Source organism: Gossypium arboreum, chromosome 8 (assembly GCF_025698485.1).
Source record: "Gossypium arboreum isolate Shixiya-1 chromosome 8, ASM2569848v2, whole genome shotgun sequence".
Lineage (NCBI taxonomy): Eukaryota > Viridiplantae > Streptophyta > Magnoliopsida > Malvales > Malvaceae > Gossypium > Gossypium arboreum.
Genome location: NC_069077.1, coordinates 121,634,817 through 121,654,271, shown reverse-complemented (window position 1 = coordinate 121,654,271; position 19,455 = coordinate 121,634,817). Strand labels below are relative to the sequence as shown.

At 31.1% G+C, this 19,455-nt stretch overlaps 2 long non-coding RNA genes across 2 annotated transcripts; both read left to right on the top strand.

Annotated features, from left to right (window-relative positions):
- Nucleotides 1–222: 222 nt before the first annotated feature.
- Nucleotides 223–1,056, top strand: LOC128296344 (uncharacterized). The gene is made up of 2 exons (XR_008286922.1): nucleotides 223–394; nucleotides 684–1,056. It is a non-coding gene; the product is annotated as an uncharacterized LOC128296344 (long non-coding RNA).
- Nucleotides 1,057–15,970: 14,914 nt separating this feature from the next.
- Nucleotides 15,971–18,183, top strand: LOC128296478 (uncharacterized). Its single transcript, XR_008287088.1, has 2 exons — nucleotides 15,971–16,063; nucleotides 17,898–18,183. It is a non-coding gene; the product is annotated as an uncharacterized LOC128296478 (long non-coding RNA).
- Nucleotides 18,184–19,455: the final 1,272 nt, after the last annotated feature.

The following is a 19,455-nucleotide window of genomic DNA, read 5'->3' as shown; positions in this document are numbered from 1 at the left end:
ATTTAAAATTAAACGAAATTAAAAGAATGAAAAATGAGGAAGGGCTCAAACAGCAATTAGCCCATTTACCAAAAACACGCGGATCCTCCCTGGGTCACGAGTCAACACGTGGATCCTCAGCATAAAACGATGCCGTTTTGAAGTTTATTGTTTTAAGCGAAACGACATCATTTTCATAAAGCTATATAAGCCAAATTTTAACCTAAAATTTCATTTCTAACTCGATTTTAAAAAATAAACAGAAGAATCCTCTAGAAGAGGATTGAGAACCAGCCCTCGGAGCTCAGCCGAGCCTCTATCCAGGGGCTTACACGCGCCTACGCGCCACCGTCAACACCGCCTCTTACGGCGGCCAAAAACTGGAAAACTTTCACCTTTTACCACGCATCGAAAGGTAATCCATTTTTTATTTATTTTTAGTATTTTACGTGTATGAAATGCAGATATTCAAGAGAAAAATAAAAATAAAAAACAAGAAAAAAATCACCTTTGCTTTCTGGTAAAGAATCTGTAATTTGTTTCTCTTGTACTGTTTTTATTTCCTTTTTGTGTGTGTTTACAGATTAAAAAAAAAAAGAGGCTTTTATAGCCCTTTATAAATCATTACAATTTGGGAAAGAAATCTTTGATTTCTTTCCTTATTTTGCTTCTCTTTTTTTGCTATTGTTCTTTCCATTTTGCAGATACCAATGAGGATATCATGGCGGTGAGTGCGCTAGCATTGATTCGTGCACCGATTGCGGTGTGGTACAAGGCTGGAGTCACGGCGTCGGTGGAAACTGGAACGACGCGAGACGTAAAGGCGCGTCGGTTGGAGTGCTTGCGGCGCCTAGGGTTTCTGAAACCCTAGGTCTTCTGTCCTTAGTTTATGGTTTGGGCCTCTTGGGCCCCGTTCATTTTTGGGTTAAGGGTGTACTGGGCTAATGGATAGTTTAGGCTAATTGGGTCTTCTGGTTTAGATCAGTTGGGCTACAAGTGTAACCAGGTTTGGACTATCGGGCTTTTAGGCCTGTTTATTGTAATTTGGACATTACAGACCTTAAAATTATTTTATTATTTTATTATTGTTTTATTCTATCTCACAGGCCCGGGCAAATTTGGGCTACTACACATACTTCGATTTAATTGGTGATTTCTTAGTGTCGTATTTAATTAATAAATAAAAGACAATTAACACTGTGCTTATTCTTAAAATTTTAGTTAATTTAATCTTTGATATGGCGTAAATTATGACACCAAACAATTTGTACATTACAATTTTTCTATTCATATAAAATTTCTCTTTTTTAAAATTTTGCTTATAAAAGAATAACTGAGGATGTTATTAGTGCATTTTAATTAACTGTATATATTTATTCCTCAATTCTTTCACTTCACGAGCTAAAATTTTGATAATTTTTTTCTCAAACCATAAATTTAATTATGCATCAATCTCAACTGTGTACATAATATGAGAGAAATAAGACTTATAACTTCAAAGCATTAACGTGTGAATCATGTCATGAATTCGTTCTAGTTCAGGATTAAGTTTTCTTATATTGATCACAACAGAGAACCTTTATCTTCCTATAATTGTTGCTAACTTCCCTCTCTGACAATTTGACTTTTTATTCGCTTTCTTGCATGAAATCAGCCCTATTCAAGTATAATGGTGTCTCACACTTTTTAGTGGCATAACACTTCGATAAAAAGATACTAGCTTCCATACGTGCTGGATGGATGAACTAATATAGTATTATGTAATTAATTCAAAGTAACTGGAAAATAGATTTAATTAAGGTTATTTTTTAAAAAAGAAAATTTTGAGAATATCGGTGAAATTTTGAAATATCATAATGTATTGATATAAAATAATATTTTTGAATAAAACTAGTGTATATGTTTACAAAGCAGATTTTTTGGGTCTAATGGAATATCACAGTGCAGACCCAGCTGAACCGAGCCAGAACCATTAGAAATCAATCAACAAAAAGTCCATTTCCGTGTGCTTCTTTTGCCTCATAGCAAATGGGCTGGCGCAAGAGACTCTCCAAAAGCATTATCTTTCTATAAATGAACGATCATTTTTTGTACGTCTCGCTTTCGATCCGATTTTATATTGATGTTTCTCAAAATCTAATTTTATTAAATAAAAAAATTCAATGAGTAATATCGCATATAAATTTTGATTTTTTTTATTTTATACATAAAATTATGATTTAATTCAGTTTTCACAAATCAATTACAATATTATTTAATTAGCATAATTTTATGTTGAGATATTACATACACAAATAATTATATTAATTCAATATGAAAATAAATGTATTTATTCACTTTTTAAATATGTATAATAAAATTAAAATTAAAATTTCATGTATACATATAAATTATAATTTAAATTTCAAATGTCTAATTACACCAAATTTAAATTCATGTATTAAATTATCCATTTAACCAAATTTTATGTATAAATTTAATATTTATCTTTTACAAAATTTACCAACTATGAAATAGTTTTTCTCTCTAACTCCGAAATTTAAATATTTTCCGAGTTAAAAACTTCATGTGTTTTATTAAAATTCTGATCATATTTGTAATGTTATTTTGTATGTGAATAAATCTTTGATTTTATTTTATTTTTACATATGTCACTTTGTTTTACTTTATAATAGATTCATATAACACTGATAATTGTTTTCCGGTTGCAACAAAGAGAAAAACAATGATGGATACGATCCTTCTTTTTTTCCTTTTCTTTTCTAGGCTAAATCTTTATAAAAATCTGCATTGTAAATTAAGATTATGAATGTGTACAAATAATTTATGTTATAGATATTTTTAGGATATTTTAGAATTTTATGTCTTTTTAAATTTACATAATTAAATTTTTTAAAATTATAATTCAAATTTTTTTAAATTTTCAGTTTTTAAAGATTTTTTTTAAAAAATTACAACTATCATAAAATTTGTAAAAATAATATGTTGAATATTTTAGATATAGTTTAAGGGTTAAATTAGATATTGATACTTGAGTTAACGTGTCGTACCATCATTATAGTAAATGGGGTAATCTTAGATTATAGACGCAGTGACTAAAACATTATAATCCAATTATTGAGGCAAGGTATGTTGTAATGTACTAAGTGGCACTCGGTGGAGTCCACTATAGTCCACCACTGAGACAGTGACTGAGACAGTGGAGTTACTTGTCATATTTAAGTTGACAATTTAATGAAGCAAAATCTTTGGACTAGTTATTTTGTTGACATTTTGAAGATAGTATAGTCCATATATGAGAATCAATCTGTGGTTAGTGAAGATTTAAATAGATTCGAATGAATCAAGACAATCCTTGTTTTGTGGAGAATTGATCGCGATTGTAATTCTTATTTTGGAAGGTCATATCTTTATCAGATTATGTTTTTATTGGTTGTATTGTAATAACTATTTTAAAGGATTTACGTTGTATTCATTTAGTTTCTATGTTAGCAAGCCGTGATTGATATATGATGTGAAAGGTTGTCTAAGTTATGGACAAGAGCATAATGAGAGTACTTGAATTTGTTCATTGAGGAATTTTGAGTTACATGCAAATTGAATTGTAAACCTATTATTAGAAGAGGATTTAGAGGTGAGTGTTCTGGTATTTAGATACAAATGTGAGATTTCTATACTTAGGGAGTGATAAAGTGTAATTCAATTGTAGTATTGCGGATTAAAGAAAGTAGAATTACTCATTAAGCTAAATTCCACAGGCGTAGAGAAATAAAGCTGCGTAAATAAATCTTGATGTTCTTTGAATTTTTGTTTACACATTTTATATGGTTTTGTCAAGTAATTTCCTTAATTATTATGTTCATAATAAAATCATAAATAGCAACTCGGTGTTTTTATAAAAATAACTTGAAAATTTTAATTAATTAAAAAAATAATCCACTTTTTTTTATTATGTACGTAAATGATTTGAAATGAATAGTGAAAGTTGATGGAGCCAAATAGATTGACCCCACCAACTTGTCATGCCAGCCAATCATTAGTTGTTAGATTAAAAAATTAATTTTTTGAATAGAGCTAATCTATTTCGCGTCACCTATATAAATATAAAAAAATATTATTATTTTTAAATATTTCGAAAGCCTAAAAGTAAATAATAGTGGTGATTGCTTCTTTACCAACATTTCCTTCATTTCTTCAACTGTTAAAGCTAAACCTTCCATATTCAGTCACCACCATTTATTCATTGCAAAGAACGTACCATCTTCACTCTTCAGTTCTTCAATGAAGATAACGAGCAAATTCGTACTTCCTTCAAGATCAAATGCTCATCGGCTTCTATTTCGAATATTGTTCCATCTGCTCTTCCTTTTGACTGCAATGCTGTTCTCGTTGATACTGACAAGGATGGTCACCGGGTTTCGTTTAATAACACTTTCAATGAAGTACATTCAATTGTTCTTTTTGGGTCAATTTCTTTTGTAAATTTTGAAATTAGGGGTTCTTTTAAATTAAAAATAATTTTATTTTTAAATTAAAAAAATATATATCTAAGAGTGGCATTCTCTATAATTCCATCAAATAAAATACCAATTTTAATTTTAATTTTTTTTAGAAAAGCAATCACTTAAAAAAATTTATGACACCATTAAAGTGGTGGCCTCATTCTTTATGGCTTCACCACTATTATTTATTTTTAGGCCTCTGAAATATTTAAAAATATTAGTATTTCTCTAGTATTTATAAAAGTGACGCCAAATAGATTAACTCTACTCAAAAAATTAAATTTTTTAATGTAACAGTCAATGATTAATTGACATGACAAATTGGTGGTGTCAAATAGATTGGCTCCGCTCAAAAAATTAATTTTTTTAATCTAACAATCAATGGTTGGCTGTCATGGCAAGTTAGTAGCACCAATCTCTTTAGCTACACCAACTTTTACTATTTATTTTAGGTCATTTATATACATAATAAAAAGAATTAGATTATTTTGTAATTAATTAAAATTTTGAGGCTATTTTATATGAAAAAAAAGGCTTAATAACACTGAGAACATTAATGGTTGAAATGTTTGTTAAATGAATTAAAAACTAGTAATTATTTTGTAGATTAATTATTGATGCAATTACATGGAAGGAGCTGCAATGAATTAAGTCATGTATCTTAAACAATGAAATCTAAATAAATAAATATTAGTTTGAAATTGAACGGTTCCTAGTAATAATATGTTCTTTTCTATTCTCCATATCTCACATCTTCTTCAATAAACATTTATAATTCTTACAATCACTTTTAAAAGTTTTTTTAAAGTCATTATTAGCTTAAAATTAGTTGCGTTAACTAATTCTATCATAATAAACTAAAACCATACTATTTTACATGTGTTGAGCTTGCAGATAAACTTTCTTTTCTAACATATATAATATTCTTAATTGTTGTACAAGTTAACGCAATTTTATAATTGCTTCTCCGTTTTAAAATATTCTAGGCAAGTTGCCTTAACTATTCAATTCCATTTCTCAAGTCATTTTGAGAGAGTTTAGTTTTTTCATTAAATTTTAAATAATATATTTTAATTATTATAATTAATGTAAAGTAATATTCGTTCGGATAGTTAAACATAATTCAAATATATTAACATTTAAGTATTATAATAAATTTCAAATCATAATGGAAACAATTTTATCATATTTAATGTACAATATATTTTTAATTTATATAATTAATGTAACAATATTATTCAAAATAACAATCAATTAGCATATCTAATGTATAGCAATTATTTTGATCATTCAAATATAGTGATAATCAAAACTATCAATAATTTTTTTTCATGCTTGAAGTATAATTTATCAATTTCTTCTAAATTAAATTATGTACTCCTATAACCAGGGGCGAAACCAGGGGGCAGGGATGGGCCCCGGGCCCCCTAAAATGGAAAATTTTTATTTAGGCCCTTTAGATTTTTTTAAAATTTTAAATTAGTAAAGGTAAAATTGCAATTTGGCCTCCCTAAAATTATAAAAATTCAATTTAATCCTTTAAAAATTATAAATATATAAACTATAAAAAATTAAAATTTCATTCGGCCCCCCCAAAATCATTTTTCTGGCTTCGCCCCTATCTATAACATAAATGGAGACTTTGGAAGGAGGTTGCAGTGAGGCCAGCCGATCTAAAGATCAATCTATTAAAAAAGTCCATTTTAAGGAAATCGATAGGGATCCAAATGTGGTGATGGTTGTGGACCTGGATCAGGTGCCATCATTATCATGGAAAGAGAGATTGATGGGGAAAAACCCTCGGGTTGTGGGAAGGGAGCTTGAAGCGATAGATTTTGATGATGAGAAGGATTTTGTTTTGATAGAGGGGGATGGCATACGATTTTTTATCAATGGTATTCCATTGATTAATTTTTCAAAGAGAGGTAATCAATTTCTTATTAAGGATATGGCATACACTATGGTGGTTAAGCTTTTAGGCAGGGGTATTGGGTATACTACGCTCCAAAAAAAGTTTATAGCCTTTAGAGGCAATCTCAACCGTTCAGACTGATGGACATTAAGAGTGGTTATTTCTTGACCAAGTTTCAAAATTCTGAAGATTTTGAAATAGTATACTTTCAAGGACCTTGGATTATATATGGACAATACTTGACAATACAACTATGGACAATGGACTTTGATCCGACACAACCTTACCCTAGTGTGGTCATGTCATGGATCCACCTTCCAGGTATATCGGGATACATGTACAAAAGGAAAATTTTATAGGAAATAGGAGGGATGGTGGGAAAAGTTACGAAATTGGATTTTAACACAGATAATAGAGTATAGGGAAGGTTTGCAAGGATGGCTATTCATGTCAATCTTGACAAGCTACTGGCATCTTAGGTATTGATTAATGGAGTACTACAAAGGATTGAGTATGAGTACTTGCCTACAACCTACTTTTTTATATGGCCATTATGGACATGTAAAGGAAATATGTCTAAAAGGGGTTTCTCATCCAAGTGCATCGAATGAAGGAAACTCGAATAGTGGGGAAGAACAAATGTAAAAATTGAATATGGTGAGGGATGGAAAAGTGGTAGCATCTAAAGATTATGTTTTATTGATATTGGTTGAGAGAAGTAGGCATAATCTTAGGGTAGCCAGGAAGAACGACGTCGAGTTTCTAGAATAAGTGGTGGTTAACTCACAATTTGAGGCTTTAGAAACCCTAATGGAGAAGCATGGTCATCAGTGGAAGAGAAGTTGGCTGGAAGTGGTTTTGGGCTATAATGGTGCAAGGCCTTTAAAGGGGACCAAGACTTTTGAAAGTGAAAGGGCTGCTAAGAAAAATGGGCAGGTCAATGACATAAGCTAAGACAATCATTTTGGGGGAAGAGGGCCCAAAGGGAAATCTAAGGAATGGCAGAAAAGAGTTGATTTGGTTGGGAATAGGCCAATTTCAAAAGGTCAAAGAAATAACCCAATCTAGGAAAATGAGTTAGGCTTTATTAACCTGGTGAGAAATTTTGGACAAAGGGGTGATCCAAATCAGATGCAAGGTGTGAATGATCTAGGTATGGGAGAGATACTTGAGGGAATCAATTGTTGTCAGGTCTAATGGAGCTGCCTCATCTCCAAATGTGGGGACTGTTGATGTGCACAAGGAAGATGGGGCGATGAAGCTTTCTACTTAGAATGTCGAAGGTGAAACCACTACTATTTCTCATCATATGCTGAGAACAGAGGGGTTGATGGAGATGTTAGTGGCTTTGAAGGAAGGATTTTTAGAGCTTAAAAAGTACTCAGTTGTAGTGTTTAAAGAGAATGTATGTCCAAATCATTTAGAGATCGCGAGTAATGGTCAAAAGGAGAATGTAGGGGTTCGAAATATGACTACCAGTATGCATTTTGCTGGGGGAGAATTGGTAGGGGCCAAAAGGGTAGAAAGCTCAATAAAACATTTTGGGATAAAGGTAATCCTTTCAAAGCTTCGATTTCTAGAATCCCCCTTTCTAATTCAGTTAAAAGCATAGTTGAGCTTATAAACTCACAACTTCAGTAGGGCACTATAAGCGATGATTTTAAGGAGGCGGGTAAACAATTTGAGAATAAGGAGGACTCTCTTCATTAAAGTTGGTTTTGTTTTTACTTGATTGTTTATTATGAATTCGAATTTCTTGGTGTTTTCATGAAATTACCAGGGATACGTGAATGCATATTTCCCCGTATTTTTAAGGAATATAATCTTAAAAATAAACCAGATATTGTTAGTTTTCTTAAACCGAGGATTAGTGGTGTGACATCCGAATTAGGGCCTAGTCAGAATAGTGGTTTCAAGACCACAAATCTGAGATAGAAATAATTATTTTATGATTTTTATGAGGTCTATAATATGAATGCATACTTATGTGAAAGTTTCATGAAGAAATTCTATGCATAAAAATATCTAATTGAATTTTAAGGACCAAATTGAATAAAATGTAAAACTTGCATTCTAGAAGCTTTAAGCATGAAATTTCTTTAGATTATGAATTAGAGGGTCCTAATTAGCAATTTGACGAATTTCTATAATTTTGGACAAAAATGGACATGGATAGGAAAAATTTGAAAGAAAAACCCTAAGGGCATTTTGGTCATTTGGTAATTAACTGAAATAAAAAGGGAAAATAAAGTGAAAATATTGTCCATCTTCCTCCTTAGATGCCCAAATTTGTGGAGAACCATAGCTAGGGTTTTCAAACTTTTCAAGCTTGAAAATAAGTCCGTTCTAGCCCCGTTTTTAATGTTCTTTACATTTTTGAAATCCTCGTGACATGATGTACTCGTTTCTACCCATAGTTTAAGCTAGGGTTCACATTGAAATTTTGACCCAAGCATGAGAAGTTTGTGTTTTGATGTTTAATGGAAGAATATGATAGTTTGATATGTGTTCAACATCTTTTACTAGGTGGTTTTGCATGAAAATTCCTTAAAGGGACCATTTTGTAAAATATGTAAAATAAGTGATAAAAATCTGATTTTTGATGAAAATATGGGCTATTATGAGTACAAGGAAAATTCAGCTAGGCTTGGGTAACAAAGAAAATGCATGCATTTCATTTTACGAGCTTAGGGACTAAATCATAAACAAGTGAAAAGTTAAGGGTAAAAAGGGTATTTTACTAGAGCATGTGTTATGGATTGATTTGAATAATGTGATTGATAAACAAGTTAAATTTGGCATTATAGATCAAGAAAAACGTGAACTGGGTCTTGATGGAGGAAAGAATAAAGTATACAACGATTAGGCTCGATTACAATCATTTTGTACCGAGGTAAGTGCATATGCAAATAATGTGGTGTTGTAGCATGTTCTTAATGTTTTGATATTATGTGATAAATGTTTTCTTGTTATTATGAATTATATATTTATTGGTTGTTATGAAAGCATAAATGATAATTGGCCGTTACATACGACATCATGAGCAAGTACGACAAAATATGCCTTGTGCAAGTGAGGAAAATCCCGTTTGAACCTTAGGAATAGTCTAGGATACAAGTGACATGTCACTAGGAATTTAAAAATCCGAACTCGTTGAGTTGGTCTCGGTTCGTGATATGTATGAGGCATTCGAGCTCGTTGAGTTGGTTCGAGTTCATTATGGATGCGATACATGTAATTGGGTTCCAGGTAATGGTCTTGTGTGTCCTACCAATGGCTAGGTAATCATTGAGTTGGTAAGATACCTGACAGCTTGTGTGAGCAGCCCGTGTAGTTACACCTTAACCGATAGCTTTTATGAGCAAGCTCGTGAGTAGCTCCATTGCGAGCGTTACATGTTATAAGGTAGCTTTAGCTACGTATGTATATGTGGCACTTATGTGTAAGTTTTCCGCGTATCTAATAGTATTCTGAGTGTTCAACTGGTAATACAATGGATGTGATGAAAGTCCCAATGAGGGCATGTTGAGAGGTATGGTTATATGATATACTACGATGAGTACAGGTATGTACGCTAAACCTATGAATAATGCCTTGGTAAAGAATGATTAGTGATGAGAAAGTATATGTGTACATATGATAAGTATGTCAGAAGGTTTAAGTGATGAAGAATCTTTATGTATATGTTACTATGTCTTTGCATGTTGATTGCTTACTACCATTGCATATTATTTGCATGTGGACTTACTAAGTTTTAATGTTTACCCCATTTCCTTTCCATCCTTTATAGTTCCGCTAAGCTAGCTCGGGGATCGAAAGCTGTCGGAGTATTCGATCACACTATCAAAGCAATATTGGGTATAGTGAAATTGTTATTTTTAGTATGGCATGTATAGGGGACTTGGTTATTTTTTGATATGTGTCATGCTGTTTGGCCAAATTGTGAAGGCCAATGATGTTGATAATTCATTTTGTAATGGCCATGTGATATATATTTGATCATTGGGTTGTAATCTAATTACCCATGAATGCATGTGTTAGTGCCTTGATGATGTGATATGTTATTGCTTGGTGAATGTATGATAAAGTATGGATAAGATGCTAAAAGATAAAGGATGACTTAATGGCTTAAAATGACTATAGTTATGAATGCATAATTTGAAATTATGGTAACAAGCTTAATAATGCATGAAATTGGTGTGGAATGCTTCTAAATGGTGTAACAAAATGAATGTGCAATAGGATGACATTATGAATATGTGAGAGTGCCATGGTGTTGAATATTTGAGTGTCTAAATATATCATGTTGCATACTATGAAATATGTTTGAATGTATGAATGACTGAGGGTGACAATTGGCTTGGAAAATAGCCTTTAAATGGTCCACACGGGTAGACACACGGGCATGTGTCTAGACCATGTGTGACACACGGTCTGCCCCACGGGCGTGTTGAATGGTCATGTGTCCCCTGCACCCTATTTTTGCAAGTCAGTAAGCTCAGTAGTAAAGACACGGGCGTGTGTCTTGGTCGTGTGTCTACATGGATGTGTACTCTGGCCGTGTGAAGTCTACACCTTTTTATGAAAAATTTATTTAATTTTAATTGACCACACGGTCTGGTCTCAGGGGCATATGATGCGGCCATGTGACCCTAAATTGGTGCTGACGTCATAGTCAGAGAGCTACATGGCTGGAGGACACGGGCATGTAGAGAGCACACGGGCGTATCCCCTGTCTCACGGGCGTGTGGCTCTATATTAAGGAAAAATTTCCCAAACTTTTCTAAAAGTCTTCGATTTAGTCCCGAATCCCTTTCGATGGTTGTTTTGGGCGTCTAGGCCCATATCAGGGACAAATTGTATATGTATGAATGAAGTTGTTTTAAAGAAAAATTTTATAGCCCGATTTTTGCATGAATGACTGTGTATGTGTTTGGTAATGCTTCGTATCCTGTTTCGACCTCGGGTACGGGTAAGGGGTGTTACAAGTGGGGTTAAAGCTGATGTAGTAATTGCCAAGATGAGTTTTCAATTCTCTTATCAAGTTAAAGCAATAGGGTTCTCTAGTGGTATTTGGATTGGTTGGAAAACACGATTAGTTTAGAAATTATCTATAATCATCCTCAGTTCATTTTGACTCAATTTTTTTATGGTGTTCCCTTTTAGTATGTTTTCATCACTTTTACCTACGGTAGTCCAAATAGGAAGAAGAGGAAGATACTTTAGGAGGAGTTGAAAGAAACTATTCCTTTTGATTCAGTCCCTTAGATGGTAATTGGGGACTTCAATGCTATTCTCTCTTCTATGGATAAAAAAGAAGGCAGTTTTGTTGGGAAAAGATGCTCTCTTTCAGGGAATTTATAGAGTTTAATGATCTAAATGATTTTGGATATAGGGGTCCATCGTATACTTGGCAGAGAAATGAGACTTTTGAAAGGCTTGATCATGCACTGAATAATGTCACTTGGTTCCAGACCTTTCCAAGTTGTATGGTGGCTCACCTAAAAAGGCTCAAATTGGACCACAAACCCTTAACCCTTAATCTTAGACCGAAACTTATTATGGCTAAAGGTAGGCCCTTTCAATTCTTGGCAGGATGGCTGAACACCCAAGCTTCTTAGATTTCGTTAATGAAACTTGGCGGTATAATGGTGATATGTGTAAAACTCTTGCTAAATTAACTATTAGTTTCAAGGTATGGAATAGAAATGTTTATGGCCATATTGGGGCTCACAAAAAGAAATTGCTTAATTATTTTGCCAGTATACAAAGGGCGTTGGAAAGATCAAGTTCGAATCTCTTAATTTAGAAGGAGATGGAAATCAAGGAGGCACTAGAGGTTGTTCCTTTTCGGGTCAGGCCAGGCCCGGGCCTAGTAAACGGGCCTAAAATTTTAGTTGAGCCCGGCCCGGCTCATGCACACCTCTAGACTAGATTCATATTAAATTGCAATTATTATTTTAAATAAATTACCATGTAATGATTGTTACAATTATATACCAATTAAAGCTAATATTTAACATTATAAATATATACATTAGCAAGACACTTTTATTCAAAATAACATATAAAAATTACTGAAAAATCATATTTTAACATTATTTAGTAAACTTTGTTTTGATCACCAAAAAGTGCACAATTCATATTATTTGAGATGTTTAATTATTATTATTATTATTATTTGATATCAATAGTTTTACTATTATTTGAATTTAATAATATTTACATAATTATGAACATTCTTTATCATTATGTTGTGAAATATTATGGCAATGAAATATTAAAGTCATGGTTCTATTGTAATAATTTTTGTAGGTGAAATTTTGACTAGTACTCGAATAAAAATTATTTTTCTAATTACTTAATATTTTATTATAGATTGTTTCTCATTTTTTTTATTTTCTTTGCTTTTAAAATATTATTTTATTCTCCCATTAATTTTCAAAATTAATAGACTTTTATTATAAATTAGACTATTTCACATTTAATTAGCAAATATATTTTTCAAAAATTATAAAATATATTATTTAATAATTTTTTTAAAATATACAAGTAAAATCACGTGCAATGCACGAAACATGCGAACTCGTCCATATAAAAACAAAAATATAGAAAAGTTTTAAGTTGACAAGAATACCTCTTATTTATATCATATTAATAAACCAACATTTAAAAATAATTATAATATTTAACTTAAAAATGTTAATTATAAAAGTGGAAGAAAAATAAAATTTTGATAATCATACATTTAACAATTTACATACTATATATTTCCAGCTACCCTTAAGTAAATAGGGATACAATAGATATTTTAAATTGAATAAAAAATAAAAAATAAAATGAACATTAAATTTAGGTAAAAATCAGTTTCTTTTCCATGATTAGTACAGCCCTTGGCCTTGCTTGGTTACATCAGTTACGAAGTCTTCTCGGTTCTTTCCGTTATCCTTTCATTAATAAATTAAATGGAAATTTTCTCTTTATGCTCCTTCAAATTTATAAAAGTATAAATAATGTAGTACAATTACAGTTTAGTCTCCTAAAATTGATAAAAATTTTAATTTAATCCTTCTAAAAACTATAAAAATTTAAACTAATATATTGGTAAAATGTATTTTAGTTCTTAGAAAATTATCCAACTTAATTTTAGCATTCCAAAAAATTTTGACATCACCCCTAGTTTTGTATTACTATTAAAAATTTCGACGAAAAGCTAAAAAGTCTATTTTATACGTACTGTTGGAAGCTAAAAAAATTAAGTTAGATGATATTTTAGTTTCGTATTGTTAGTGTTTCGAATTTTGAAATTTTAGTTTTGACCTAAACACCAGCAATTAAATTTATTTGATTAAATTTAATTGCTAGTCATGTACCATACGTATAGTAGTAGATTTAGTTAATATTCTCCAATTAAATCATTTTATGCCCCTATATATTTATTTCAAATTTGAAATTTTAATCTTAATGCAAATGATAGTCCGTTAATCCATTAACTGAAATTTTAGTAAGTAATACATAGAAATAAGAAATCGACGTAGTAATAAACATATGATAATATGTTTTCTACATTAGATTTTAGAAATAGCAGAATGTAATATAATGAATTTAACTATTATCATTCGGTGAGGACTATAATTTTAAAATTTAAGAAGTATAGAGACTAAAGGTGACCAAATTAAAGGACAAGAATTAATACCAAAATATAACTTTCTTTTTATATCTGTTGATCATAATTTTTGTAAAACATTGATTGAAAAACATGCATGTTTCATCACGAGATTAGATGATATAATAAGAGCATTTCTTACATAATCGAGAGTTTAATTTTTATCTTGGGTATATAATAACTTTAAAATTTATAGCCAACATTTATTCCTTTAATCAACTTACAGAAACAGAACTGAATTCATTTTAGTGATTCCTTTAAAAAAAAAATCAGCGTATGCATTGTATTTCTGACTTTAGAAACCAAATTAATAGCAGCAGCAGAGTTTACTGACTTTTAGGAGCCCGTTACTTCTGAAAACAAAATTGAAAACGATTGTGATTAACGTGTTTTGGTCACTTCATTAACACGTTATCCATGAATTTTATGATGTTTGACGTTGGACTATATTGATAAACAAGATTAAAAATTGAGGTCACATCAATTTCTTTCAACAATATAGCTGCTATATGTATTAAGATTTCACATAATTCCAGCTCAACTTGGTAATTAAAGGATTATTGACCAAAAAGAAACTTGGTGATTAAAGGATAAGCACACCTTTTATTAAGCCATTCAATACCCTCTCTTTTCGATTAAAATATATATTATCAAACTTAGCCTTTTAAGGTTTATATTTATTATTAAATTAGCTCTTATTTATTTTTAACTAAATTTTGCCCAGCCTTAAACAAAAGTTCATATTTAATCATCAAATTTTTTAAAAAATTGAATTATTTTTAATAGAAATATTTATTAAAATATTAAATTTTTAATATAGTACTCTGTATGACAATTCATATGTACTCCATTCTATTTTTTGAATTTTCATGAAATTTTAATTTTTTATAATTTCTAAATCATTTGTTGGTGTGGTATATAAGATACATAGTGTCATACCAGTATAAAACACATGTGAAATGTCATGCGGTTATCACGTTAACATTATTAAAAATTAATGTTTTAATCAATATTTCTATTGAAAAACAATTTGACTTGTTATTAAAAGGTTGAGGATCAAATTTAACTAAAAAAATTCAAAATAAAAAAATATATTAAGAGCTAAATTTGGCATTATGCCATTAAAAATCTCTTTTACTCTTTTAATTTAACTTATATTTAGTACATATCAACACATTAAAGAATAATATATCTGTCCAAGATAAATTTAATTGAGTTTACTTTTAAAATTTTAAAATAATATGTTATAATCTTATATACATTATCCATATATCAAATATTAATCTGGGTAATGAATTTGATGTTTCATTTGGTGAAATTTCAAGAATATTATTTGTTGGCGATAAGGATTCAAAACTCTAACTTTTAAAAAGTTAGTCTCGAATTTAAAAGGACACACCCTTAAAAAACCTTGACTTATTAAATTAATCATTTAAATATCAAAATACAAACTAAAAGTCCTACGAGATGTTGTTGTGGATTAGGTGAAGAAATAGTTTTTCTGTTAATTGGATTTTATTTTATACAAGTAGGTCAATATAAAATTTTATAAATGAAGAGATTTTTATATAGAATTGCTTTTCTTAGCTTAAGTACATATTACATTTTATAAACTATGTTTTTGAATAGATCTATTTTTATCATTGAATTTTAAGTATATAACTTACTGCTCTGCAACTTTTGTGTTGTTTTGAGATGATGATTCAGCTCCTACAAATCTACAAGGTTTATACAAACATTACAAATGATCAAGCGAACATAAAAAAAAAACAAAAAAAAAACATTGTTAGTGTTAAACATAAAAAATTTACATTGTGACTATTTGTTTTCAAATGTAAACTAATGTTGGTAACCTTGTTGTCTTTGTTTTGTTTTCTTAACCCAAAATCCAGTGGATTCTTATAATTGGCGGATGAGTATCACGTGGTGGACCGTGTCGCCCATGGGACAACATCGCCTGGAGAACAATCGCCTAGCAGGAAATGTTACCTGTAGATATGATTCGTAAGTGGAGGATACTATTCCCAACTTCTCTCTAGATTTAATATTATGGAAGTTAGTATTCTTTTCGAAATAATATAATTTCAATATCTTCCATGATTTTTGTTTGAAAAGTAAAAGGGAATTATTCTGGTTTTAATATAGATGATATTAATAAAAAAGAAATACAATCCCAGATTATGTTGAATGGTGTAAGAAAATCAAGCTAGGTCTACCAGCCAAAACGTTTGATACACTCTGAAAAATTCAAAAAGAGTTTCCTATTCGTGATTAACTGGGTGGGCTACGTAGAGGCTGAGACACTTTTGTTGTGGCTAGGATTAACATCGCCCAAAAGAATCCAACCAACAGCATTACACGCCATTTTTAGTTTGAAAAGGTATATTTTCAACCCTGTTTCAACCTGATTCATTCCTCGTACATGGAACCATGGTTGACAATCACTGGAATAATTTTTTTCGTTGCATCACGGGGCGTACTGGCGATCGAACAATATATTTTGATATGTGATCGTGTGATGTGTGTGTGAACTTATACTGAGTATGATTTGGTTAAGAAAATGAGTATAGCCTATTTAAAGGTGTACCTATGTTAGATAAATGAGGTGTGATTGATGAAGATGGGGAAATAGGGTATAACTGAATGTTGAGAGGCTTTGAGATGTGATTTTTGACACCGCGGTGGTTTTCAATGAGGTTCATCGGGACAGTAAAAATGAGTTATGTTATGATAAATCTATAGAAAGTCCATGGCTATGACACATTCTGGAAAATATGGATGAGTCACATTTATCGAATAAAGTTTCTACGTGTTTCGAGGCAATAATGGGTAAGCCTCACGCGATTATGAGCTTAGGTAAATCCATATCGCAAACATGACAGTTCACTTGGGATGCCTAGGTGGCATTCTATTTAGCCTTTGTGGCGTATTCTGTATGTTGCCTTTGTGGCATACTCTGATAGCATTTGTGGCATATTCTGTATGTTTTCTTTGTGGAGTACTCTAATAGCCTTTGTGGCGTATCTATTTAGCTTTTGTGGCGTATTCTGATAAGTCTATGTTAAAGATATGATCTATCTGAAGTTATTTCGTGTGAGAAGTTTTGTGATGAAATAGAATAAGTCTTAAAGGAAGTTTCTTGGAAAGATGTATGAATCAATATGTTCGAAGAAGGTATCCGCCATAGTTATCTATTAGTTTAGTATATGGGCATATTCGATATAAGAGTCCATCAGTTTGAGTTACCATGCAATTAAGGTGGAATCCTTAGTTATCTAATTTTTATTGTATCTAAATAGTATCATGTCTTGATCTGTGATCTGATGGAATCCGAGTTGTTCGCTATCGTGGGGGTCTCGTGCCCTATAGTAAAGCTGTGTGGAATTCTTCTTGATGATCTGGAGTGTTTCTCATCAGTATGAGTAAGTATTGGGTAGAATCAGGATATGATTCGATTTTTAATCTGATTTAGCAAGCTTAGTGTGGGAAACCGCTAAAACTATGAACAGTAATTGGTATTCGTCAAGTATAATGCATGCGATTAACTGTTCTAGCATTTCTGTTCAAAGTTGTCTGAAGAGAAAAGGAAAAATGTATTATTTTTTATTAAGATCTAGAGTCAACCGAGCAATTAGATGAATGATGATATGTTAGGAATGATAAGTGGCGTACAAGAATGAAATTATATAACTGATATGGTGAATGTATCTGCCAAAGACATATATGAGAAAATCCAAATATTCGAGATGAAGAATTTATCAAGAAAATTTAAATGATATGTGGGGTTCAAAACTTACTATGTTGTTTTGAACTTACTAGTGTCATGTTTATGTTTCAGATATGGTTGTTAAAGAGAGTTTTCCAGGAGGGACAACACTAGGAACTTTCCAGATATGTGGTGTATAGGGATGCTATACATACAGTGGGTATTTTGGAAAAACTGGCATTTAGTAGGACTACACTCTAAGAGTCTATCTTTTGTAAGCCTATGTGTTGTAATAATTTGTAACAAGTCCGATGTAATAAGTATTAATTTTTTAATATTTTCCTTTGTTCTTTAATATGAATTATTTAAATAAATTAATAAGAAAAGTGATTCACCCCTCTCTTACTCTAAGTAGAATGTTGATTTTCTATTTAAAATAAAGCTCTACAACGGTTCTACCTTCTCTTCCTATAAATAAATGACACTGGTAGAGCTATTAACACGACTTTTGAGAGATTGTTATTCTATTGAAAAATAGAGAGAATTTATTCTCAACTTATAAACATAATTTTCAGAATAATAATTTTACTGGTTTCTATAAAAAAAAGAGAATTTATGTTTTCAGCCCCCCAAAAAGGAAAACTTTGTCCAGTTTTGTGTTTCAATTCAATTGCTTCAAGCCTACACTCGAAGCAGTGCGTGGTACGAGAATATCAGAGAAGATCATTTGATTGAAAGATGGAAAACAACAAGGATCCGCTTATCCGAAAACAAAAGTATGATTTTGGTCTAAGGTTTATTGCTATAAATATCTCAAACTAGGTCAGTTTTCAAAATCTTAATTTTCTGCTGTGCAAGAAAATCATTTTCAAACCGAATTTTTTTCCAACACAGGGGAGACATGACCATGTAGCAAGTCGTGTGGTTCACGAATTACACTAAGGTTTCTATGGCACATGGTCATGTAGTGGTCCACACGCCTATGTGGCCCTATCCTAGGCATGATCTTATCCCGATTTTCTTATAAAAAAACAGACACTTTTCACTGGAAACCCGAACGACATCCCTTATGATCAAATTTGATCTGATGCACCTAAAATGGTTCCTTCAAATGACATTTTTACACTAATGATTGATTTCAAGATCTATCAAGATTATCAAAAGATCTGATTAAAATCGAGAAAGATTGTTTAATCGGTCACAAGATTATCATTATATAGAAATTTTATAGAGATTCAAGATCAAACATTGGGATCAAACATTAAGAATGTTTACTAATGGCAATTATGAATCCAGTAGAAAAATAACTTGAATTGGGAATAGATTTTGATTCGGGAAGCAAAAATAATTTTCAAAAAGTAAGATGAGAATATGGTGTAAAGAAAAGAAAAATAAAATAAAAAGAGAATAAATAGAAAGATGGAGAGCAAATTCTATTACGATTTGAAAAGAGAAGTAAGGTGGAATTCTAATTCTATTGAAATTTTAGGAAAGCGCATGCTGTAAATCCTAGTTAGGAAATAATTGGTTAAATTCCTAGGGTTGTAAAACCTAAGGGCATCACCTTCAACTTACTCAAGTTATGATAAAATTGAAATTAAAATCAAAGGGGGAGAAATGAGGCTTAAACCTAGGAACATAAAGGAGTGAAGTGGCATTCTAACCATTAAGCCTAAAGTTTATTTCTTGT